This window comes from Muntiacus reevesi, chromosome 1 (genome assembly GCF_963930625.1).
Source record: "Muntiacus reevesi chromosome 1, mMunRee1.1, whole genome shotgun sequence".
NCBI classification, from domain to species: Eukaryota; Metazoa; Chordata; class Mammalia; order Artiodactyla; family Cervidae; genus Muntiacus; species Muntiacus reevesi.
The window spans coordinates 142,010,597-142,036,470 of NC_089249.1; the positions used below are offsets into that span (position 1 = coordinate 142,010,597).

The window sequence follows — 25,874 nt, forward strand, 5'->3', positions numbered from 1 at the left end:
TGCAACAAAAGAGTAGCCCCATCTCGCAGCAACTAGAGAAAACCCACACACAGCAACAAAGACCCAGCACAGATCAAAACAAATAAACAAATAATTTTTTTAATGGGCTAGAGATCTTTATAGATACCTCACCAATGAAGATCTACAAATGGAAAGTGAGCATGTGAATAATGCTTCACATCATATGTCATCAGAGAAATCAAAACAATAGTGAGATCCCACTACACACTTATTAGAATTACCAAAATCCAAAACACTGACAACACTTAATGCTGGTAAGGATAGGTACTCTCATTTACTGCTGGTGGGAATGCAGCTAATTTGGAAGATGGTTTGGTAGTTTTTTTTTTTTCAAAACTAAACATACTCATAAGATCCAGTAATTGTGCTCCTTGGTATATACCCAAATGAAATGAAAACATTCCCACACAAAATCTTGCCCACAGATATTACAGCAGTTTTATTCATAACTGCCAAAACCTGAAGACAACTAAGATACCCTTCAGTGAGTGAATGGATAAATAAACTGGGGTACAAACAGACAATGGGGTATTATTTAGAACTACAAACAAATGAGCTACCAAGCCATTAAATGATATCAAGGAAAACTAAATGTAAAGTAAAAGAAGACAATCTGAAAAAGCTAAATACCACACGATTCCAACCATACAGTGTTCTGGAAAAGGCAAAATTGTGGAAACAGTAAAAAAGTGGTTGCCAGGGAATGGGGGCTTAGAGGGACAGAAGGAGTAGGCAGAACATAGAGGATTTTTAGGGCAGAAAAACTATTTTATATGATACTGTAATTGTCTATACACATCATTATACACTTCTTCAAACACAGAATATACAACTCCAAAAGTGAACCCTAATGTAAACTATGGTCTCTGGGTGAAAATTACATGTCAAAGATTCTTCAGTTGTACCAAATATACCACTTTGGTGCAGGCTTTTGTAAGTGGAGAAGTCATGTGTGTTGTGGGGAGGAGGTATATGGAAACTCTGTATACTTTCTGTTCAATTTTGCTGTAAACCTAAAAATGCTCTAAATATAGTTTGTTAATTAATTTTTTTTAATATCTCCAGGATATTCAGTGAAAGGAAAAAAAGAACAGGATAAATACAATTTATGCATCTACATACACATGTATTATGTATGTATATACATGTACACACACACAAACATATATGCATTAAAAAATGTCTAGAAGTCCATAATGTTAAAAGTGACCTCTAAGAGATGTGAGGTCATTTTTTAAACATTAGGATAAGCTCTATATAACAAGATATGATTAACGGTGAGACTAATTTTTAAAATGTTGATATTATGCAATGTTATTTCTTTCTTTTTTGTACTTCTCTTATTATTTACATTGAGCTTCTTTTAAAATAACAAGATTGTTTGTTGAAAAATAAGTTGATCAAGTGAAAAATTTAATACACAAATTATAAACATGTCCAGGCTATGTTCAACTCTAACAAAACAACTGAAACTGCTCAATTGATAAATCTACAGAGAAGACACTCTATCGCAAAATTCCTAAACAGCCTGTAAGAAAAATAAAAATGCTAAGATGAAGTGCTTTTTCCTTAAGATAAACAACATTATTCTTGAGGTTCCTAAAGACATCAGATTCAGCTATTTAGACATTTGCAAAACTTAACTTCCTCAATGTAGTTTCCTAGAGCAGCTTTGGGTGAATAAAATGACTTGGAGGAGATCCCTTGTTAACTGATAATTTTTGTTTTTCCTTAAAAGAAGTGTGGTGAGATCTGGAAAGGGGGAAAAGAATAAATTAATGGTCGCAGCCATTCAGTCTACTAAAATATATATTTTTTTTTTTTAAGATTTTTTTGATGTGGACCATTTTTAAGTCCTTACTGAATTGTGTTGTAATACTGCTTCTGTTTTATGTTTTGGATTTTTTTTTTTTTTTGAGGGGGGCAGATACGAGGTCTATGGGATCTTGCCTCTCCGACCGGGGATTGAACCTGCACCCTGTGCACTGGAAGAAGTCTCAACCACTATACCACCAAGGAAGTTCCTAAAATGTTTTCTCTATATGAGTCACAGGTATGAATGTACATTGTATGGAATATAGTTAAAAATTATGTAATATCTTTGTATGGTGATATATCGTAACCAGACTTACTGTGGTCATCATTTTGAAATGTATAGAAATATCAAATCACTATGTTGTGTAACAGGAACTAACATAGTGTTTCAGTCAGTCAGTCAGTTCAGTCGCTCAGTCGTGTCCGACTCTTTGCGACCCCATGAATCGGAGCACGCCAGGCCTCCCTGTCCATCACCAACTCCTGGCGTTTACTCAAATTCATGTCCATTGAGTCAGTGATGCTATCTAGTCATCTCATCCTCTGTCATCCCCTTCTCCTCCTGCCCTCAATACCTCCCAGCATCAGGGTCTTTTCCAATGAGTCAACTCTTTGCATGAGGTAGCCAAAGTACTGGAGTTTCAGCTTCAGCATCAGTCCTTCCAATGAACACCCAGGACTGATCTCCTTTAGGATGGACTGGTTGGATCTCCTTGCAGTCCAAGGAACTCTCAAGAGTCTTCTCCAACACCACAGTTCAAAAGCATCAACTTTTCGGTGCTCAGCTTTCTTCACAGTCCAACTCTCACATCCATACATGACCACTGGAAAAACCATAGCCTTGACTAGACGGACCTTTGTTGGCAAAGTAATGTCTCTGTTTTTTAATATGCTGTCTAAGTTGGTCATAACTTTCCTTCCAAGGAGTAAGTGTCTTTTAATTTCATGGCTGCAATCACCATCTGCAGTGATTTTGGAGCCCAAAAAAATAAAGTCTGACACTGTTTCCACTGTTTCCCCATCTATTTCCCATGAAGTGATGGGACCAGATGCCAAGATCTTAGTTTTCTGAATGTTGAACTTTAAGTCAACTTTATCACTCTCCTCTTTCACTTTCATCAAGAGGTGTTTTAGTTCCTCTTCACTTTCTGCCATAAGGGTGGTGTCATTTTCACATCTATTTCTGCTTTATTGACTACGCCAAAGCCTTTGACTGTGTGGATCACAATAAACTGTAGAAAATTCTGAAAGAGATGGGAATACCAGACCACCTGACCTGTCTCTTGAGAAACCTATATGCAGGTCAGGAAGCAACAGTTAGAACTGGACATGGAACAACAGACTGGTTCCAAATAGTTTGAAAAGGAGTACGTCAAGGCTGTATATTGTCACCCTGCTTATTTAACTTATATGCAGAGTACATCATGAGAAACGCTGGGCTGGAAGAAGCACAAGCTGGAATCAAGATTGCCGGGAGAAATATCAATAACATAGTGTTTAGGTCAACTATATATCAAAAACAAACTCATAGAAAAAGAAATCATATTTGTGTTTACAAAACATGAGAGGAGGGAAGGAACTGGATGAAGGCAGTCAAAAGGTAGAAACTTCCAGTTATAAGATAGCTAAGTACTAGGAATGGAATTAACAACATGATAAATATAATTAACCCTGCTGTGTGTTATATATGACGGCTGTTAAGACAGTAAATAGTAAGAATTCCCACCACAAGAAAAAAAATGTTCTATTTCCTTAGTTTTGTATCTACAAGATGATGGATGTTCACTCCACTTATTGATAGTCATTTTTTCATCATGTATGTAAGTCAAATCACTATGTTGTACATCTTAAACTTATATAGTGCTGTATGTCAATTACACCTCAAGAAAGCTTGACAAAAAAAAGAGTATGTATTTATTTAAAAATCAACAAAGAAAACAACTTTTTTCTTCATATTTATATGAAGAAAGCCAGGCGAAAAGCAAGACAAACAGCACTTTAACTACAAACAAGAAAATAAAAAATGAAGAAACCACAATTCTAAACTATCCCCACCCACTAATTTCCTTTCCAAAAGCTTTCCTGATTTAAAAATAAATAAAAATGAACTAAAATTCATATGTTTATCAAGTATGAAATGAAAAGATGATTTACTTATTATCCAGTATATTTCAATCTCCTGTGATACCTCAAATACTTGGTGGAACTGCCCCAGGGGGAAAAAATATGCCAAAATTCTTGGTAATTTTATGTAGTGCTGTCAGAGTTTCAGTCTGGAAAACCATCCAAATAGCATTCTTCACAATTTCCAAATACTTCTCACAAGAGATTCATGATTGATTTCTTAAAACTTAAGAGAAATTAGTAACCTTTTTTTTCAAATAAACTTTCTTTACTAATGCATACTAAAATGAATCTTATCATCCACCATTTCCACATTTCTGTTTGCTGTTTGCTGCAAAGTCACGTCAGTCGTGTCCAATTCTGTGTGACCCCATAGATGGCAGCCCACCAGGCTCCCATCCCTGGGATTCTCCAGGCAAGAATACTGGAGTGGATTGCCATTTCCTTCTCCAGTGCATGAAAGTGAAAAGTGAAAGTGAAGTCGTTCAGTCGTGTCCGACTCTTCCCGACTCCATGGACTGTAGCCTACCAGGCTCCTCTGCCCATGGGATTTTCCAGGCAAGAGTCCTGGAGTGGGGTGCCATTGCCTTCTCCGTTTGCTGTTTACCTTCTGACAAATCCATTTTTAATTAAAAAATAATAGCATTTGGATTTCCCTGGTGGTCCAGTGGATAAGAACTGCCTTCCAACTTGGGGGACGTAGGTTCAGTCTCTAGTCACAGGTTCGATCTCTGGTCAGCTAACTAAAATCCCACAGGCACGGGGTAAGTAAGCCCGCATGCCTCAACTACAGAATCCACACGCTCTGGAGCCTTCGGGTCACAACCAAAGAGAAGCCCATGCACCACAACGAAAAATTCCACATGCTGCAAGTAAGACCCAATGCAGCAAAAAATAAATAAATATTTTTTTAATAGCATTAAAGAGGAGAAAGGGAATTCTGGTGGCTCAGCAGTAAAGAATCTGACTGCAATGAAGAAGATGTGGGTTCAATCTCTGGGTCAGGAAGATCCACTTGAGAAGGAAATAGCAGCCAACTCCAGTATTCTTGCCTGGGAAATCCCATGGACAGAGGAGCCTGGTGGTTTACAGTCCATGGGGTTGCAAGAGTCAGACATGACTTAGCAACTAAACCACCATCATGAAAATGAGGAAACTCTTTAATTCAGTAAACACAGATAAAGCTACTAGATGAGGTTTATTACTAAACTTTATTGTTAATGATTTGAAAAGACAGTGAAGACTAAATAGATCTATTTTGGAAGGCAGAACTACAACATTTGATATGAAAATATCCATTGAGACCTAAATGTCAGTTTCAGAGAGTCACTTACCTAACCATACCATGCATTAAGACAGTCGATAAATTACAAACTGATAAATGTAAAAGATACTCAAATCAATGTCCTTAAAGGGCAGATGAAGGTAACCAGCTTCTCTCACGTGGTAATAAATAGAACATTTTATCCACTGAGGATTTAAAGCCAGTAAAAACTCCTGACAGAATTTTAGGGACTGACTCTACAGAATATATCTCAGTCACATAGTACAACCAATGAAAACACTGCAGGCTTCTGGGATTTGTGTATGCTTGCACATCTTCCTCAAATGGTATTCTGCAGCAAAAGGAATATAGATATTGATTTAGAATTTTTCATGTGCGTTTAGCTATACCATCAAATAAAATGAGCTCTGAGGAAGTTTTTCATCTACTGTAACCTTTTCTACCTGCTTCCTTTTTTAGCAACAAATATCAATCCCTTGTCTGACCTTGAATGTCTCTCAATATGTTGGCCTGCCATCTCTGTTGTTATTTCTTATTACCATCTCAGTTCTTTTGTTTACAGAAACATCAACTGTTACACTCACTTCTATTCCCTCTCTTTTCCGATACTTGCCAGTCTTCTATGTTCATGCACGGAACTAAAACTAGCCTAAAAATGTTCAGTTTTTAAAGCTAGGAAGGCTTTTTTAAAGTAGCAAATATGAAGAAAGGGAGAGTACAAGTAATATTTACGCAGATTGTCCTCTTTCAGAGCTAAGGGTTAAGCAATGTAAATGGCAATACGAGATAAAAAGATTGAGGAAAAGAACAAGAAACATAGTAAGGGCAGGACATGCATATTCAGTGGCTTCCTGGGTGGCTCAGTGGTAAAGAATCTGCCTGCCAATGTAGGAGACACATTAGACGTGGGTTTGATCCCTGGGTTGGGAAGACCCTCTGGAGGAGGAAATGGCAACCCACTCCAGTATTCTTACCTGGAAAATTCCACGGACAGAGGAACCTGGTGGGCAACAGTTTATGGGGTTGCAAAGAGACTTAGCGACTGAGCACGCACGCATATCCAGAAGCTGATGTGGTAGTTTTCCCTCAAGTATACATCCTGCAAACATTCTTAGAATTCTTCAGGATTGCATCCTCCATTTAAAGACACTAAATCAATGCACAGCTACTGTGTAATGATGATATAAATAAAATGCACTATTTATGTGTTCGCTTAAATTTGAAATGAAAAAAACTTAATACTAAATAGACATTTACCCTCCCATATGAGTTGTATTGCAAAATTCAGACTTAAATTCAAGAAAGTAGGGAAATCCACTAGGTCATTCAGGTGAGACTTAAATCAAATCTCTTACAATTAAACAGTGGGAGTGGCAAATAGATTCAAGGGATTAGATCTGATAAGAGTGCCTGAAGAACTATGAACAGTGGTTCGTAATATTGTACAGGAGGTGGTGATCAAAACTATCCTCAAGAAAAAGAAATGCAAAAAGGCAAAATGGTTGTCAGAGGAGGCCTCACAAATAGCTAAGAAAGGAAGATAAGCAAAAGACAAGGGAGAAAAGGAAAGCTATATCCATCTGAATGCAGAGTTCCAAAGAATAGCAAGGAGAGATAAGAAAGACTTCCTAAGAGATCAATGCAGAGAAATAAAGAACAACAGAATGGGAAAGACTAAAGATCTCTTCAAGAAAACTAGAGAGACCAAGGGAGTATTTCATGCAAAGATGGGTACAATAAAGGATAGAAACGGTATGGACCTAAGAGAAACAGAAGATATTAAGAAGATGTGGCAAGACTATACAGAAGAATTATACAAAAAAGATCTTAATGACCCAGATAACCAGGATGGTATGATCACTCAACTAGAGTCAGACATCCTGGAATGCAAAGTCAAGTGGGCCTTAGGAAGCATCACTATGAACAAAGCTAGTAGAGGTGATGGAATTCCAGGTGAGCTATTTCAGATCCAAAACGATGATGCTGTGATAGTGCTGTACTCAATATGCCAGCAAATTTGGAAAACTAAGCAGTGGCCACAGGACTGGAAAAGATCTGTTTTCATTCCAATCCCAAAGAAAGTAAAAGTGCAAGTCACTCAGTTGTGTCCGACTCTTTGTGACCCCATGGACTATACAATTCTCCAGGCCAGAATACTGGAGTGGGTAACCTTTATCTTCTCCCGAAGTTGGGGATCTTCCCAACCCAGGGATCAAACCCAGGTCTCCTGCATTGCAGGTGGTTGTTTACCAGCTGAGCCACAAGGGAAGCCCATCCCAAAGAAGGGCAGTGCCAAAGAATGTTGAAATTAGTGCACAATTGCACTCATTTCACGTCAGCAAGGTAATGCTCAAAATCCTCCAAGCTAAGCTTCAACAGTACATGAAGCGAGAACTTCCAGATGTGTAAGTTGGATTTAGAAAAGGCAGAGGAGCCAGAGATCAAATTGCCAAAATCCATTGGATAATAGGAAAAGCAAGAGAATTCCAGAAAAACATCTACTTCTGCATCACTGACTATGCTAAAGACTGTGTGTGGATGAAAACAAATTGGAAAACTCTTCAAGAGATGTGAATACCAAACCACCTTACTTGCCTCCTGAGAAACCTGTATGCAACTCAAGATGCAACAGTTGGAACCAGACATGGAACAACAGACTGGTTCAAAATTGGGAAAGAAGCACGTCAAGGCTGTATATTGTCACACTGCTTATTTAAATTACATGCAGAGTACATCATGTGAAATGCCAGGCTGGATGAAACACAAACTGGAATCAAGATTGCTGGGAGAAATATCAATAACCTCAGATGTGCAGATGACATCACCCTTATGGCAGAAAGTGAAGAAGAACTAAAGAGGCTCTTGATGAAAGTGAAAGAGTGAAAAAGCTGACTTAAAACCCAAACATTCAAAAAACTAAGATCATGGCATCCAGTCCCATCACTTTATGGCAAATAGATAGGGATAAAGTGGAAATAGTGACAGACTTTATTTTCTTGGGCTCCAAAATCATTGCAGATGGTGACTGCAACAATGAAATTAAAAGACGCTTGCTCCTTGGAAGAAAAGCCATGACAAACCTAGACAGCAAATGAAAAAGCAGAGACATTACTTTGCCAACAAAAGTCCATCTAGTCAAAGCTACGGTTTCTCTGGTAATCACGTATGGATGTGAGAGCTGGACAACAAAGAAGGTTGAGTGCAGGAGAATTGATGCTTTCTAACTGTGGTTTTGGAGAAGACTCTTGAGAGTCCCTTGGACAGCAAGATCAAACCAATCCTAAAGGAAATCAACCCTGAATACTCATCGGAAGGACTGATGCTGAAGCTGAAACTCCAATACTCTGGCCACCTGATACAAAGAGTCAACTCCTTAGAAAAGAACCTGATGCTGGGAAAGATTGAGGGCAGGAGGAGAAGGGGATGACAGAGGACAAGATGGCTGGATGGCATCACCAACTCAATGGACATGAGTTGAGAAAGCTTCGGGAGATGGTGAAGGACAAGGAAGCCTGGCAAGCTGCAGTCCACGGGTCAAAAAGAGTCAGACATGACTGAGTGACTGAACAACAACAATGAGTTGTATCAAGTGCCAGTAGGCAAAAGCCTTCATCTGTGCAGCACAGAGTATTACTTGTTCACAGATTATAAAGTCATCATGATAACCAACCTAAACGGTTAAAGATTACAATAAGAACTTTTAATGTTTTCTGGGTTGTCTTAAGCATTTCTTGATCTTATCTCTAAGAAGAACATAATATTGAGTGTGGTTTGATTTGTTGTTCAGGTGCTAGGCTGGGTCCGACTCTTTTGACCTGATGGACTGCAGTGCACCAGACTTCCCTGTCCTTCACTATCTCCAGGAGTTTGCTCAGATTCATGTCCATTGAGTCAGTGATGCTATCTAACCATCTCATCCTCTGCTACTCTCGTCTCCTTTTGCCTTATGTCAGTACCTCAGTAACCTCTGATGATGCCAAGATAACTATGAATGCTTGCAGCCTCCATACTTAAAAATGCCATTTTGCAAGCTATTAAGTACACAGTCTACATATAAGAAATAAAACACTAGGTCAAGTTATTTAATCAACAAAATAAACTTAACCTCTATAAAAACTCAAGGATGTCAAAATCTTAGGATTAAAGAGGAACTTAAAAGCATCTAGGAACTATTAAGTAATAATATTAATAGTCTTGGCCAGTTTCCCACCCAGTACACTCCAGTCTACCATTAGCTTCTCCTAATCCTATCTTCCACATGCTTGGATGGGAGCAGCAGTGAAAGAAAATGTGTAAGTTAAATTTAAAAAATCCCTCTTCTCTCAGGAATCTAATCTGCTCTCCGGTTTGGACTTATTAATCACTAATCAGGCTCATCCACTCCTACAGCAGCACAATTTCCTTCACAACAACCTTGCCAAGTGCATTCAACCAGTCTCTGAATGAACACTCCTAGGACAGGGAACTCAGTATATAATGAGCTTTGTACTGAGCTGAATATACAGCTATAAGTTTAAAAGTTTGATAATATTTTAAACTATTTATTCCCTACTAACATAATGAGTCCCTTGGACATCAAGGAGATTAAACCAATCAATCCTAAAGGAAATCAATCCTGAACATTCACTGGAATGACTGATACTAAAGCTGAAGCTCCAATACTTTAGCCACCTGATGCCAAGAGCCAATTCATTGGAAAAAATCCTGACGCCAGGAATGACTGAGAACAGGAGGAGATGGGGACAAAAGAGGATGAGATGGTTGGATGGCATTAGTGACTCAATGGACATGAGTTTGAGCCAACTCCAGAAGATAATGAAGGACAGGGAAGCCTGGCGTGCTGGAGTTCCTGAAGTCACAAGGAGTCGGAGACAACTTAGCTACTGAACAATAACAACAATTATAAACACCTACACTTGCTTGAAAGACATATAGAACCAAAAGTCTCTGTCCTGATAATTTCCACTAACAGTTCCTGGCTGTGTTTTCTGAAATCAATCCCTCTTCCATTTGATAGCCCATCAGAAAGTTTAAGACAAACTTCGTGGGCTCCCATCATGGTTGAGGGGTTAAGAATCAGCCTGCCAACGCAGAGGACCTGGGTTCGAACCCTGCTCTGGGAAGATCCCACATGCTGGGAGGCAACTAAGTCCCTGCACCGCAACTGCTGAGGGTGTGTTCTACAGACCGCATGCTGCGACTAGTGACACCTGGGCACCTAGAGCCTCTGCTGCGCAACGAGACAAGCTGCCGATCGGGAAGCCGGGGAAACGCACCCGGAGAGCGGCTCTGGCTCTCCACAGCTAGAGGAAGCCCTCGGGCAGCAACGAACACCCAGTGCAGCCAAAAAGAAATCTTAAAAAAAAAAGACATACTTCTTGCTCCTCGCCCCACCCCATCATCTCTTTTCACTTTCAATATTCTTAATTCCTTCAGTTAGTCAGAGGATTGTTATATGAGTGGTAATGAGTGCCTCAATCAGGGTGCTGGTAAGGGGATAAGGAATAAGGAGATACAAGCAAGAAACTTGAGACGGCAGAATGAGCAACATCATATATGAATATTTATATGCCCACATACAGGAAAGAGACTAAAGTGACTGAGATTTCAGGTCTGATGTCTAAGAGGATAATGACACTATTAACAGAAAAGGGAAACCCAGGGATAAAAAGCTAAAGAAAGATGGGGGGTTCAGTGTGAGACACAGTGATTTTGAGATTTGTAACAAACAAATTTGGATAAGATCTCTTCTAAGTCCCATTCCATTAGATACTTTTGTCAAGGAAAAGGTGCAACCATGTTATTGAAACTAGAAATTACATATCATATAAACACAAAGCATCATATCTATTCATTCATCCAGTATTGCAGTGCTTACTTCTGTAAGGCACTATACGAAATACAATAAGCCATAAAACCCAGTTCCTGTCCCCGTTAACACTGCATTTTAATAAGCAAGATGTTTATAACTAATCAGAACTCAAGACTGAATGTGGCTATGTCTCACATTAGAAATATAAAATGCTCAATTATTAAGAGAAATATTTTTTCCCTTTCCAGTGAGAATATTCACACATGGAAAGGCATTCTTTAAAAACGAAGAACAAGGACATACAAATAACAACTTTCTATTCTGGGTGTAAATACAGGAAAACACTAGCCATAGTTTTTAGGAGTGAGTTAAAGTACCCTGCACAATTATATCTATTGTCAAAGATTAATGCTTGAATTGTATTATCAGTCAAAAGAAGAGCATTGTTTAAAATGTTCACAAGCACAATTGTTCTGGCTTACAACTGGAATTCTTTGATGTCATTTTTCTCAACATTTTTAATTTTAAATAATAAAAAATTACACCAGTTTGAAAATAGAGCTATGAGTTTAAAGCCTTATAAAGATAAAAACTGCATATTTTCTAACTGTTCTAGAGTTTCCTATTACTATATATTATGATATCATTTTAAATTATTATGTCTACTTTAGTAGTTTTACAGATAAGCAATTTTACAGGAAGTCTATTAAAAAGTAGTTTAGTAGGAACTTAACTATATTCTAAATTGATAACGTAATCACAAAAAAATAATTCAAATAACTCTGAACATCTACTTCGACTATACATCTTTAGAGGGATATATTCTAAGGACATAAACTGGCCACAAAATCTTTACTTGGTAAATCTGTTGTAGGAGGGAATATCAGTACAATAATTCCAAAACTATGATATGTGTGTGTGTGGTGTGTGTGTACTTGTGCGTGCATGCTTAGTCGCTCAGTCAGTCATGTCTGACTCTTTGCGACCCCATGGACTGTAGCCTGCCAAGCTCCTCTGTCAATGGAATTCTCCAGGCAAGAATACTGGAGTGGGTTGCCATGCGCTTCTCCAGGCATATATGTGTGTAAGACAGAGTAAATATAAATGAGTAAATATATTAATATGACTGAGAATCAGAATTCTCCCTGTAGGAAAAGGGAGACACAGATATAAACTGAGTGAAGGTAAAGCTGAACTCTGTGGTTTTGAACTTGAAGGTATCCTATAAAATCATGATTTCTTTTAAAACATGTGTGTGTGCCTGTGTGTGTGTGTGTCCATTTAAAGGGCCCAAAAGCAATGATACTCCAGTAGTAACAAGCTTTTTGAATGCCCAAATTTTGGTTTCTAAGTACCATTTTTCCACTAAAATGAACAAGGGTGCTGGTGGTAAAAGAGGGTGATAAAAGTGTTGATTCCAAACCTCAAGCAGACAATATATAAGGTAAGCCTGGAACACTTACTGTACAAAAAAGGAAGAAGGTACCCAAATATGGACATATACAAAGGTCATAGGAACTACTTTGAAGGGACTAATCAAATTTGAGATTAACTCAATCATCGAAAAAGAATAAAGCTAACACGAGCTCCCCTGATGGCTGAGTGGTAAGAAACCACCTGTCGATGCAGGAGACCTGGGTTTAATCCCTGGTCCAGGAAGATTCACCATGTTGCGAGCAACTAGGCCTGTGCACCACAACTACTGAGCCTGTACTCTAGAGCCCAGGAGCTGCAATTACTGAGCCCACGTGCTGCAACTACTGAAACCTGTGCACCCTAGGGCCCACGTTCCACAAGAGAAGCCACTGCAACAAGAAGCCCACTTGGCAAACAACAGAAAAGCCCGAGCGGCAGTGAAGGCCCAACACAGCCAAAAATAAACTAACTAATTAAGGTAATTGTTTTTTAAAAGAATAATGGTAACAGATCATCACACTGGATAAATTTTTAAAAAAGGAATCATTGGTTACACAATGAAACTAAAAAGGAAAGGAGAAGGAATACATTTTCTTTAGAGAGACAGTCAACCAACATATGTAGATGGAATGAGAGAACTGGAAAACCATTATTTGCAAACCACCAGTGCCATGGTTGATGCAGAAAAGGATCATCTATGTTTACTAAAACCACTGTTATAGAAAAAAATTAATAGAAAACAGAATATCCAATGATAAAGTAACACCCCCAGAGATTAATTACTAAATACAAAACAATATATATCTTTAGAACGTAGGAATCTGTCTAACCTAAGTGGTCAACCTTAACATCACCAATAACTTACAATTATTACATTACTCTTGAAGTAATCAAATGAAAAGTTTACAATAACTACCAAATAATAACAATCTTAGGAAAAAAAACACATAGCCTGCAACTGTGAGGAAACATTCAAATTCAGTTTGTGAGACATTCTACATACAAGTGGCCTAGACCTTTCAAAAAAACTGTCAAAGTCTTGAAAGACCAAAAAAAGAAAAAGCAAGGAAGACAGGAGGAAAAAGATGAGGATTGTTCTAGAAAAAAGAAAACAGAGAGATGTGACAACTAAATATATTTTATAATCTCTTCTTAAATTTAATATTTTTTTCCTGAAAAGTTATAAGGGAAACTACTGGAACATTTGGGTAAATATGAATTTTTTTTATATGGCCTGTACATTAGGTAATATTATCAAATAAATATCAAATTATTTGGGTATGTTAATAGCATTATAGTTATGTTAAGAGGATGTCCTAGATCTTAGGAGATGCATGACAAAATATTTAGGAAGACAGTGTCATGATGTTTCCACTTAACTTTCAAATGGTTCAACAGGAAAAAAAAAAAAAAAGTGTGTATTTGTGTGTGTGCTTCCAGGTGGCACTAGTGATAAAGAACTCACCTGCCAATGCAGGCAGACGTAAAAGATGTAAGTTCCATCCCTGGGTTGAGAAGATCCCCTGGAGGAAGAAATAGCAACCCACTCCAGTATTCTTGCCTGGAGAAACCCATGGACAGAGGAGTCTGGTGGACTATAGCCCATGGGGTGACAAAGAGTTGGACATGACTAAAGTGACTAAGTGCACACACACGCACATGTATGTGTATGTGTGTGTGTGCACACACACGCTAGAGAAAAAGCAAATGAGCCATAATGTTAACAAGTGAATCTAGGTGAAGGATATATAGGTATTATATTACTCTTTCAACTTTTTTTATAGGTTTATAACTTTCAAAGGAAAGTTAAGTTGGGGGAAAAAAGTAGGGTGGAAATTAAATTGACTTTAGAGCAGCTGATCAGATTTTATAACATTTAACTACTTTTTCACCCTATCCATAAGACCCAAAAGCCAATAAAAGTCCAAAAAGGTTGGACTAAAAAATAAAAGTAATAATTTTAATAAATAATAAGTAATTACAAGCTAATCCATCGTTAATTTCCAATTGCAGCTATTGTTGTTGTTATTTAGTCGCTAAGTTATGTCCAACTCTTTTGCAACCCCATGGACCATAGCCCGCCAGGCTCCTCTGTCCATGTGATTCTTCAGGCAAGAATACTGGAGTGGGTTACCATTTCCTTCTCTAGGGGATCTTCCTGACTTAGGGATCAAATCTGAGTCTCCTGCATTGACAGGCAGATTCTGGTGAGAATTCTGTGAAAGATGACATGTACTAACTCATTTAGGACGAGTAATTGTGAATATTTAACTTATATGCAGAGTACATCATGAGAAACGCTGGGCTGGAAGATACACAAGCTGGAATCAAGATTGCCAGGAGAAATATCAATAACCTCAGATATGCAGATGACACCACCCTTATGGCAGAAAGTGAAGAGGAAATAAAAAGCCTCTTGATGAAAGTGAAAGAGGAGAGTGAAAAAGTTGGCTTAAAGCTCAACATTCAGAAAACTAAAATCATGGCATCTGGCTCCATCACTTCATGGGAAATAGATGGGGAGACAGTGGAAACAGTGGCTGACTTTAACTTTTTGGGCTCCAAAATCACTGCAGATGGTGATTGCAGCCATGAAATTAAAAGACACTTACTCCTTGGAAGGAAAGTTATGACCAACCTAGATAGCATATTAAAAAGCAGAGACATTACTTTGCCAACAAAGGTCCATCTAGTCGAGGCTATGGTATTTCCAGTGGTCATGTACGGATGTGAGAGTTGGACTGTGAAGAAAGCTGAGCACTGAAGAATTGATGTTTTTGAACTGTGGTGTTGGAGAAGACTCTTGAGAGTCCCTTGGACTGCAAGGAGATCCAACCAGCCCATCCTAAAGGAGATCAGTCCTGGGTGTTCATTGGAAGGACTGAAGATGAGGCTGAAACTCCAATACTTTGGCCACCTCATGCGAAGAGTTGACTCATTGGAAAAGACCCTGATGCTGGGAGGGATTGGGGGCAGGAGGAGAAGGGGACGACAGAGGATGAGAGGGCTGGGTGGCATCACCGACTCGATGGACATGAGTCTGAGTAAACTCCGGGAGTTGGTGATGGACAGGGAGGCCTGGCATGCTGCGATTCATGGGGTCGCAAAGAGTCGGACACGACTGAGCAACTGAACTGAACTGAACTGAATTGTGAATTAACAAAAGCTTTCTTATATTTTCCCTAAACCCATATATGCTAGTCTATATATACTAGCATATATGGGTTAAGATATGTAAGTTAAAAGGAAGTCTAAAATTAAAACGTTGTACAGAAATCCAGATGATCTCAGACACATCACTATAATAATAATCATAACAATACTGTACTGGGAATTTTATTAACCTATGCACACATCCCATCTCATTTAATCTTCCCAACAACTCTATAAGCCAGGTACTATTACTATACTCATTTTATAGAGTTAAAAACTAACAAAGGCTAAATCCTGCAAGATTATACTGCTACAAAACAGCAAAACACACCTTGAATTCAGGCAACTTGACTCCAAGCCCAAGCTTTTTGTTCTGTACTCTCTACAGCTTTTTACTATGAAATATAAATTTTAAATAACCAACTGTACCAACTTGACTCCAAGCCCAAGCTTTTTGTTCTGTACTCTCTACAGCTTTTTACTATGAAATATAAATTTTAAATAACCAACTGTACTGATCCAATATCTACCAAAAATTACATAAAGTAGTCATTTCAGAAAAAATCAAAAGCATTCCCTAAAACACATTTATACTTATATATATATATATATATATATATACACCAACTGAATGAAATTAGAATTTAACCAGATGCCCAATTTACTGCCAAATCCCAAGTGAAAATAAAGATGATATACAGCTTTATTACTCAGTTATCTATTCATATATATGGTTAAATATGTTACATATAAATTCAAAACAAATTCCAATACTTTTCCAAAGACCTTCATCTAGAACTTCCTCCCTGCCCACTCAAGAAAAATAATACTGAAGAAACTTACTTCAGGTATACTATTCGTCAAATATACTTAAACAATGACATAAAGGGAAAAAAAGAATAATTAAGACATTAACCTTTAACACTGATGCCACAGTGAAAACAAACAAAGCATGTGCCCCCCAAGCCCAGTCATCTTATACTGTTTTCTGTCTCATGAACTGTACCACAATCCATCTAGTTACACAAGCCAAAAAAATCTAGTGGTGACCAGTGTCACCTTTCTCTCCCTCATTTCCCATACCCAATTAATCACCAAATTCCACATCTAAACATCTCTAAAACCCATCCACTTTTATCTATCTTCACCATCACTTTATCTAAGGTATTACCGCCTCTTATATGGTTTCTTCTCATCTGCACTCTCTTCTCTGTAAACAGTGTTTCTTCCGTATAGCATCTAGTCTTTTTTCATAAAACATAACAAACAGTTGCACTGTTACCTTTTTTGATGGAATACTTGATTTATGTCTGCCTTCCCTCGTACATTTTGTGTGGTAGAGACTATTTCCTCATCACCATATCACCATGGCGTAGAAAAGTGCCTAGTAAATAAATATATAAATTTTAAATGACTGAATGCATGTCAAAGATTACAAATTATTTATAATTATTTCAAAAAATTAAGTAGTTATAAGGTTCATGAACCATTATAAGGAGTACCTATTTCATCATTTCTAGATCACACATTGTTACATTTTTTTCATTTTTTTTTTAATTTTTACATCTGTAACTCTGAAACTGAATACATCTTATAGTCAACAATCACTGTATGCTTAATTGGCATTTTTTTCTTTCATAGCAGTTCATAAAATAATGCCACATCTTGGAATAAAATAAACAAGGGGGAAAAAAACCTGATGATTTGATGAAACAGGTAAATCTGGCTCACTCGGTTCAAACCTGGTAGGCTAACCTCTCTTTTCCATTGGCTACTGTGCTACTGCCAGTATTCAATAATTAACAGGGCTTACTGGTTCTTTCACCAACAGCTATCAAATCAATTCCTTTCCTTAAATCCCAGAATAATGATACTACACCTACCTAATTCCACGTTGCTGGCTGAGTTCTTGCCCTAGCTTCATTCATTTAAATACTTGCTTCAAATTCTACCAACACTATGGACCTATATGCAAAGAAATGAAGATACAAAACACTCCAGCTATCTGTTCTTCCCACTAATCTCTCTCCTATAATTTAGAATTTTGCTCATTTTATGCCTCAAACTGGAACTACTTTCCTCCCCATTTCTATCTACCAAATTCCTACTCAATACTTTAGTTCTAGATCATATTTCTTCATGAAATATCCCCTAGTTAATCTGTCTTTCAACCTTAACATTCTAAAACACATGAAATCTAATGCATATTGGTTACATTTTTTTTTACCATCTGAGCCACAAGGGAAGCCCCCCATATAGGTTATATTTTCTGTTTCCTGAAGGCAAGGTTGACATGTCACACATTCTGATAGAGTGTAAGCTCCCTAACAGAAGGGATTTTTGTCCCTTTTGTTCACTGCTATATTCTCAGCATCTAGAAGAGCATCTGGTACATAATAGCTGCTTAGTAAGTATCTACTGAACTAAAGCTCTCTAGTATGCAGTCAAGAAGCAACAGTTAGAACCAGACATGAAACAACAGACTGGCTAAAAATTGGGAAGAGTATGTCAAGGCTGTATATTGTCAGCCTGCTTATTTAACTTAAATGCAGAGTACAGTCAAAGCTCCATTACTTTGGCCACCTGATGCAAAGAACTGACTCACTGAAAAAGACCCTGAGAAAGATGAAGAAAGATTGAGAAAGATTAAAGGCAGGAGGAGAAGGGGATAACAGAGGATGAGATGGTTAGATGGCATCACCGACTTGATGGACATGAGTTTGAGCAAGCTCTGGGAGTTGGTGATGGACTGGGAGGCCTGGCGTGCTGCAGTCCATGGGGTCACAAAGAGTCAGACACGACTGAGCAACTGAACTGAACTGAACTGCAGAGTACATCATAAAAATGCTGGGCTGAATGACTCACAAACTAGAATATAGATTGCTGGGAGAAATAGCAATAACCTCAGAAACGCAGATGATACCACTTTAAAGGCAAAAAGCAGAGGAAATAAAAAGCCCCTTTTACGAGGGTGAAAGAGAATGAAAAAACTGGTTTAAAACTCAACGTTCAAAAAATGAAGATCACGGTAGCTGGTCCCATCACTTCATGGCAAATAGAAGGGGAAAAAAGTGGAAGCAATGACTGACTTTATATTCTTGGGCCCCAAAATCACTGCAGACAGTGAAGCCATGAAATTAAGACACTTGTTCCTTGGAAGAAAAGACATGACAAACCTAGACAGCATATTAAAAAGCAGAGACTTACTTTGCCAGCAAAGGTTCATCTAGTCAAAGTTATGGTTTTTCCAGTGGTCATGTATGAATGTGAGAGTTGGACCATAAAGAAGGCTGAGTACCGAAGAATTGACGCCTTTGAACTGTGGTGCTGGAGAAGACTCTTCAGAGTCCCTTGGACTGCAAGGAGATCCAACGAGTCAATCCTAAAGGAGATCAGTCCTGGGTGTTCACTGGAAGGACTGATGTTGAAGCTGAAGTTCCAATACTTTGACCACCTGACCCAAAGAACCAACTCAGTGGAAAAGACCCTGAGGCTGGGAAAGACTGAAGACAGAAGAAGAAGATGACAGAGGATGAGATGGTTGGATGGCATCACCGACTCACTGGACATGAGTTTGAGTGAACTCCAGGAGAGAGTGAAGGACAGGGAAGTCTGGCATGCTGCAGGCCATGTGGTTGCAGAGTTGGATACAAACTTGGTGACTGAACAACAACAATAATATACTCCAGGGTATAGAACAAATCTTTGCAGCTGTAGTAAGACGGAAGAGTCAAAAGGAACTGGACTAAATGACTGGAACTCCTTGAGCTTCAGTTTCTTCATCTGCTAAATGTAAATAATACACAATAGCATACTGAGTTGTTACAATGATCCAATGTAATAATGCTTTAAAGCATCTAGGACAGAGCTGAGGACAAGAGGATGCTCTCAAAAAAAAAAAAAAGAGGATGCTCTCAGTAAATGTTTTGATGATAGTGTGACAATAGTTAAACAGTAAGAAGTATTCAATAAATGCCTATTAAATGAATAAAATCTCAGGAAAATATAAAAAGTTTGAGTAATGTTGAACCTCATCATTTATCCAATAAAAAATTCATGAGTGAATTAATTCTGAAATATACGTACATTCACCTTCAATCTTAAGCAAGGTTGAGATCATTTTTGATTAGTTAGGAATAACACCACCAATTAGACAGTGTACAAGTACTAATAATTATACTTTACTGACACATAGAGATTATATTTGATTCCTAAAGAAGAACAATAATTTTACTATCAGAGTAGTAAAATACAGAGAATAAAAGAAAGCTGCATAGTTACTGAAGTTACATGGTCCCCAGAAAGCCAGGAAGTACAGAAGTTTATGTCTACAAAACACCAGTGAATAATAAATTATATAAAGCTGTTTTACCAGCTCCATCAAAATATATATGTGATAAACAATCACAACAAATAAACTCTTCAATATATTTGTATTCCATATTACAGGATAAAAAAGAGAATCAGTTAAAATGGATTTTAAACTCTTTTTACAAACCTATAATACTTCTTGTATTGGCTACTTTTTAACTTTAAACAGTTCCCAGAACTTTACAGTGAGATTATTAATTCAACATAGCATCAGATTATTGGACTAACTAGAAACTCTCCCTTGTTTAGGGAAGACACTTCATTACTTTGTAAATTGGTTATACACAAACTTTTCCTTTCAAAGCTTTTCCAATCCCTCTGGGTACTTTCAATGACTCACTATCTAATCACCAATCATAAACAACAAAGGAAGAAAGAGCTATTGTGTCTATCTACTATTAATTGTCTCTATCTGCTATTAATTGACATAAAATCATCGCAAAAATTCCACCAGGGACATACGTCTTGAGTAGGAAAAGAGAAAAAGATCCCATCTAAGTATTTCAGATACAAGGAGTTCTAGGAGGAGGTATTCTCCTTTAACCATGGGGTAGCAGTAACCCCTTGTGGGAAAATAATCAATACAAACCGAAAACGTAAGCCAAAGAGATCTTAAGTATAAACTCCACAGAGTCACGTTTAGCTGATCGTTGACGTCTCTCCTATTCACCAGTCATAACAATGTATTTGAACCTGTAGCCTAAAAAGCCCTGAGATTCGATGGAGGTGGAAGGGTTGAGGATGAGTAGGAATCAAATAGAGTGAGTAAACTGTTAAGGTCTGGATGGAAAAGCATTAAGATATTCAGGCAAGTGTATTAAGTGTCTGAAGCAGTAACAAAGGCCTAAAAGGGGATAAAGGAGTGAGGAATGAGAAGATTAAGATCTTGAGGATCTGATTTGGTTTTCTTCTTCTTCTTCTTCTTCTTCTTTTTTATCGGAGAAAAATAGGGAAGGAGCTAAATAGATGCAAGAACTGAGGAGAAAAGAGATCGTGCCTGAAACACCTAAGAAAACCCTCTAGAAGAGGGGGAACTGCTGCCCACAGGAAGGCTTACGGTTAGTTAGCTCTGGAGACCAGGAAGGGCAAGGAGTCAGAAAAATGATACCAGAAAGGAGAGATGAGGGCGACGCCAAAACCCTCAGAGAGCCGAAAAGGTTGGCCACAGGGGTTCCATCGAGGGCAAGACACCCCTCCCCCACTTTTCCTCAAGGACCCCGATCGTTCGAGGGGACCAGAGACACTTAGTCCCAACCTTCTCCTGAGGCTAGCAGAGTCAGGAGAAGAACCTCAAGTCGCTCCCTCAGCAAAAAGAGAACTGGAGAAGTGTAAACAATGTGCAGGAGCCACCAACCGGGAAATGTTCCAGCTCCAGCAGCAGCCGCCCCAAAAGCAGCCGGCACGCAAGCCGACTCTCCGACCTCAGCGCAGCAGCCACAGGCACCTCGAGCTCCCCGGCCACCGTAGTCAGAGAAACGCCCCGCCCCACCCCCTTCAAACCTAGTAGGTCAGCCACTTCCGGGGCATCGAAGCCTATTGATTGGCGGCAGCAATAGCCAGACCAATGGCAAGACCCTGATGCTGGGAAAGACTGAAGGCGGGAGAAAAAGGGGACGACAGAGGATGAGATGGTGGGACGGCAACACCGACTCAATGGACACGAGTTTGAGTAAACTCGGGGAGTTGGTGATGGACAGGGAGGCCTGGCGTGCTGCAGTCCATGGGGTCGCAAAGAGTCGGACACGACTGAGCAACTGAACTGAACTGCACTGTGAAACAGCCACAGCCACAGGCCCCTGATCTATTTACTTCATCCACCCTTTTTTCGCTCCTTTCGCCAGCCAGGCTGTAAGCCACCAATATAGCAAGCACAGAACCAAGGGAAAGTATCCACCTATAAGCGGTGTCTCTGATAGACAAAACATCATTCCTGCCTTGAGTTCCTGTTGAACAGACTTCAACTCCCAGCGTGCCATGAACACCACGCCCTCTCCTCGAACGCGGGAACTACAAGATCCAGCATGCACTGTGCCGCTTATTTTTCACTCTCCCCGAAACACCCGCAGACCCCAAAAGCGGTTTCAGAAGACTCACTAAATCCTTTAGATTAATGTAGACCTTTCTACCAAGCTCCACTTTGGTAAAAAACAAACAAACAAACAAGTATTTCTTTTCTTTTTGTGAAAGTATTCTGAAGGGACTATAGTTAAATGCTTATAAAATATCAAGGAATATGTGCTCTCATTTTCCATGTTTAGATTATTTTCCAGAATTGAAACAGAACAGTCTGCGAAGGCTTTTTATGAAATGGAAATTTTTATCCTCTTCCATAAGGTGTGTTGAGAGAAATACTAAATTATTGCAAAGTGTAATGCTGTAAGATTCTGCTGGAACAGAATCTACGAGACATGCTTCTGAATTGCGTAGGGAATTACAGTAAGAGCTAGAAGTGAAAAATTAACAGTCTGTACTAGCGGACTATGAAACCACATGGGAAAGAAAATCTTTCAGAATGCAGAGTTGAAAAGTTCAAAATTAGATTTGAAAACGTTTTCATTTTTTTATGTGTTTAATGGTTTGAATTATTTTTATTATTCTCACAAAAACAGGTAACTGCACAATTATTTATTTTCTGCTATGCAGTAGAGCAACCAAATAACCAATCACACAAAGAATATAGTAAGATGTAACATTTATTAGAGTGAGCGAACAAAAGAACTGTTTTCTTGCCTGATTAGACAGCTAGTGGATCCACATTTTAAAATATAAAACTCTGTTTTGACTTCTTAGGGCAGATAATATACATTTAACAAGCTGTCTGGGTGATTTTTTGTTACTTTCATGAAGTCTTAGATTACAAGAGCAAATATATTTTATTTTTAATATTATACAATAACAGTGTGAGAAACAATGCTTTGATTCTTTAATGAAACTACATGGTAATTATACAAAATAAAACTGTGTATACCACAAACATTGGTATTCTGTGGATTTACTTGTACAAAACAAATTTTAATTGGTTAGTAAAACAGTAGAATACTTTCCACTTTTACAACTTCACATAGAAGTCACAGAGGGGAAATATATTCTGTAACCTTGGCATGGCCTCTATCCAACTCCCGAGTGCTAAATTATGCAGCACAAGCAGGTAAATATTTAAAACCACGATCATAGAAAACAATCTGCTGCTTTCCATACTCATGTACCAAAGCAATGTGAACTCTGTGAGAGAAAACATTTTCATTGGAATGATTCAGAGGTAATAATAAACTATAATTAGGTTATCTGCTATTCATAGGTGTTTGTAGTAAATAAACACTTATTAGGGATGTTATTAAGGAAGCTTTGAAATATGCTAAATATTTGGTACACATTTCTAAAGCAATTTCGATGATCAGTTGTGTAAATGAACATGGGAAAGAGTCTAAAGAGTATATAATTTATGTAACAGACTTTAGGTTTTTAAAAGAGAGTCTTACAGCTTCAGTACTCAGCAATATTCTGTTCTCTAAATTGACTCCTATTCAGCCAATTGCAAACTGCATAGGAGTCAAAATTAGACCAGATGTTCATTTTTATTCAACAAATACATAAGTGCTTCTGGGGCAAAGCACCCTGCCTAGGCACTTAAGTCTTTTTTTGAATCTCATAATTTTAGGAAGTGTGACTTGTATATTCTGTGCTTCCCTGGTGGCTCAGCAGTAAAGAATCCTCCTTCAGTGCAGGAGATGTGGGTTTGATCACTGGGTTGGGAAGATTCCCCTGGAACAAGGCATGGCAACCCACTCCAGTATTCTTGCCTGGAGAATCCCATGAACAGAGGAACCTGGTGGGCTAGAGTCCATAGCGCCAGAAAGAGTCAGGCACAATTGAAGCAACTTAGCACACACACATGCACGTGTATACTATGGTAACAATCCTGAAGTTTAAACTGGTTGTAAAGGAAACCGTTTAGGGAATGACAGATCGCATTTTTGACTCCTGGTTGCGGGATTATAGAGAATGTCTTAGAATGGAAAAAACAGTTAGGAGATTGTTTTCATAAATCAGATTTAAAGAAAATGGGAGATCTGAAATACATAGTAATTAGAGAAGATATTTTAAAAAACTGCTCAGATATATTAGGACAGTAGAACCCAGAGGAGGGGTGGGATAAGGAGGAGAGAAAGCAAAGGAGACTCCCAGGTTTCTGTTTTTTCAATTTTCTACCTGTTGAGTTAGTAATGTTTAAGCACCATCAGAGGGTGATGCCCAGGAGGCAATTAGCTATGGAGCTTAAGAAGAAGATTTGAGCTGGATATATAGCTTCCAGACTCATTAGCTTTAGGTGAGAGTTGAAATCATGGGCATAGATAAGATTATGAATCAGGTGGGTGGGAATCTGAGCTAGTAACCAGGAAGCCAAAAGGTGACAGAAATGAGAGAGGTGGAGAACAGTATAAGTAAACATTATGAAATTTTTAAAGGAACAGGATTTTTACATAAAGATAGAGGGTTCCTGGTTTAGATGTAGCACTGAAAAATAAGGAGAGAGCCAAATACCAGGATTGGGTGTTTATGAGTAAATGAGATCAGAAAGACAAAAAAGCATAAATTCAAAAAAATTGCATGGAGACAGAATCTTCAGAAAAGAGTCAGCATTTATTAAGACCAGAGAGTGAAGGAAAAATTCCCTGGGTTGGACTTTCCCAGTGGTCCAGTGATTGGGAGTCTGCTTGCCAATGCAGGGGACGTGAATTCAATCCCTGATCTGGGAAGATTACACATGCCGCAGGGCAACTGAGCCTGTGAGCCACATCAACGGAAGCCCAGCACCTAGAGCCTGTCCTCCACAGCAAGAGAAGTCATCATGGTGAGAAGCCCACACACCACAACTAGAGAGTAGCCCCCACTTGCTGCAACTAGAGAGAAAGCTCATGAGCAGAAACAAAGATCCAGGTCAGCCAAATAAATAATTTTTTTAAAAAAAGAATTCTGTGAGAAGAATTGGAAAGTAGGAAATTAGAGCATCAGAGAAGGAATGCAAAGATTTCAAGTGGAGAAAAGTAGTGGGAGATTGGGTCATAAGAAAGGAAGCACGAGTGAAAATAAACACAAGAGATGATGATCAGGCTTCCCTAGTGGCCCAGTGATTGAGAATCCCCTGCCAACATAGGTTTAGTCTGTGATCCGGGAGTATCCCATGTGCTGCTAGGCAGCTAAACCTGTGCATCACTACTGCTGAGCCTACCAACTGAAACTACTGAGCCTGCGCGCCTACAGCCCCTGCTCTGCAACAAGAGAAGCCACCCCAAGGCATAGTCCACGTACTGCAACAAAGAGCACCTCCTGACTAGAGAAAGCCCGTGTGCAGCAATGAAGAGTGAGTACAGCCAACAATTTCAAAAAAATACATTTTAAAAAGAAAAAATGATGACCAGCCAGGAACATGAGGTAGTATTCACAGCCTCAAGGTTTCAAAATAGAAATCCTATATGAATCTGCAGTTCACTCTAACTTGTGCATGTAGCCTTCACTAGTCTTGGCAGCCAAGAGTGTAATTCACTGACTTACACTCACATTCTCTTTTATAGTGAAACTCAGAGTCCACACTGAAGCTAAGAGCTTCAGGAAACAAATAACTCCCACCCAAGCCCTACAAGTCATAAATTGTAAATTGCTTAACATATAGACTCTAAAGCAAACACTGTGGTCTATTTCTATTGGTTTAAGCATGAACACGTGAGATAATTTCAGGCAATAACATGTGAGGGAAAATCTGCCGAGGCAGAGGGGAGGAAAAACTTCTGGAAAAAGTTTTTCTCTCTAACAAAAAGCAGTGCATGTTGTGTACTCTCGTCATGGTAGCATTATTCACATCAGCTAAAAGGTGGATGC

At 38.6% G+C, this 25,874-nt stretch overlaps 1 protein-coding gene across 6 annotated transcripts in view; it reads right to left on the reverse strand.

Annotated features, from left to right (window-relative positions):
* The window catches only part of ATG4C (autophagy related 4C cysteine peptidase), a 97,368-nt gene extending 75,907 nt beyond the window's left edge, over positions 1–21,461 (reverse strand). For 3 of the 6 annotated variants that reach the window (XM_065928744.1, XM_065928704.1, XM_065928712.1), the window contains exons 1-2: positions 21,352–21,457; positions 16,909–17,010 (exon numbers count right to left, since the gene is read on the reverse strand). The gene's annotated coding sequence lies outside the window, so the exon portion shown is untranslated. Of the gene's footprint in view, positions 1–16,908; positions 17,011–18,833; positions 18,958–21,351 lie in introns of those variants that run through there. The other 3 variants (XM_065928730.1, XM_065928722.1, XM_065928738.1) reach the window with 3 other exon arrangements.
* Between the last annotated feature and the right edge of the window lie 4,413 nt (positions 21,462–25,874).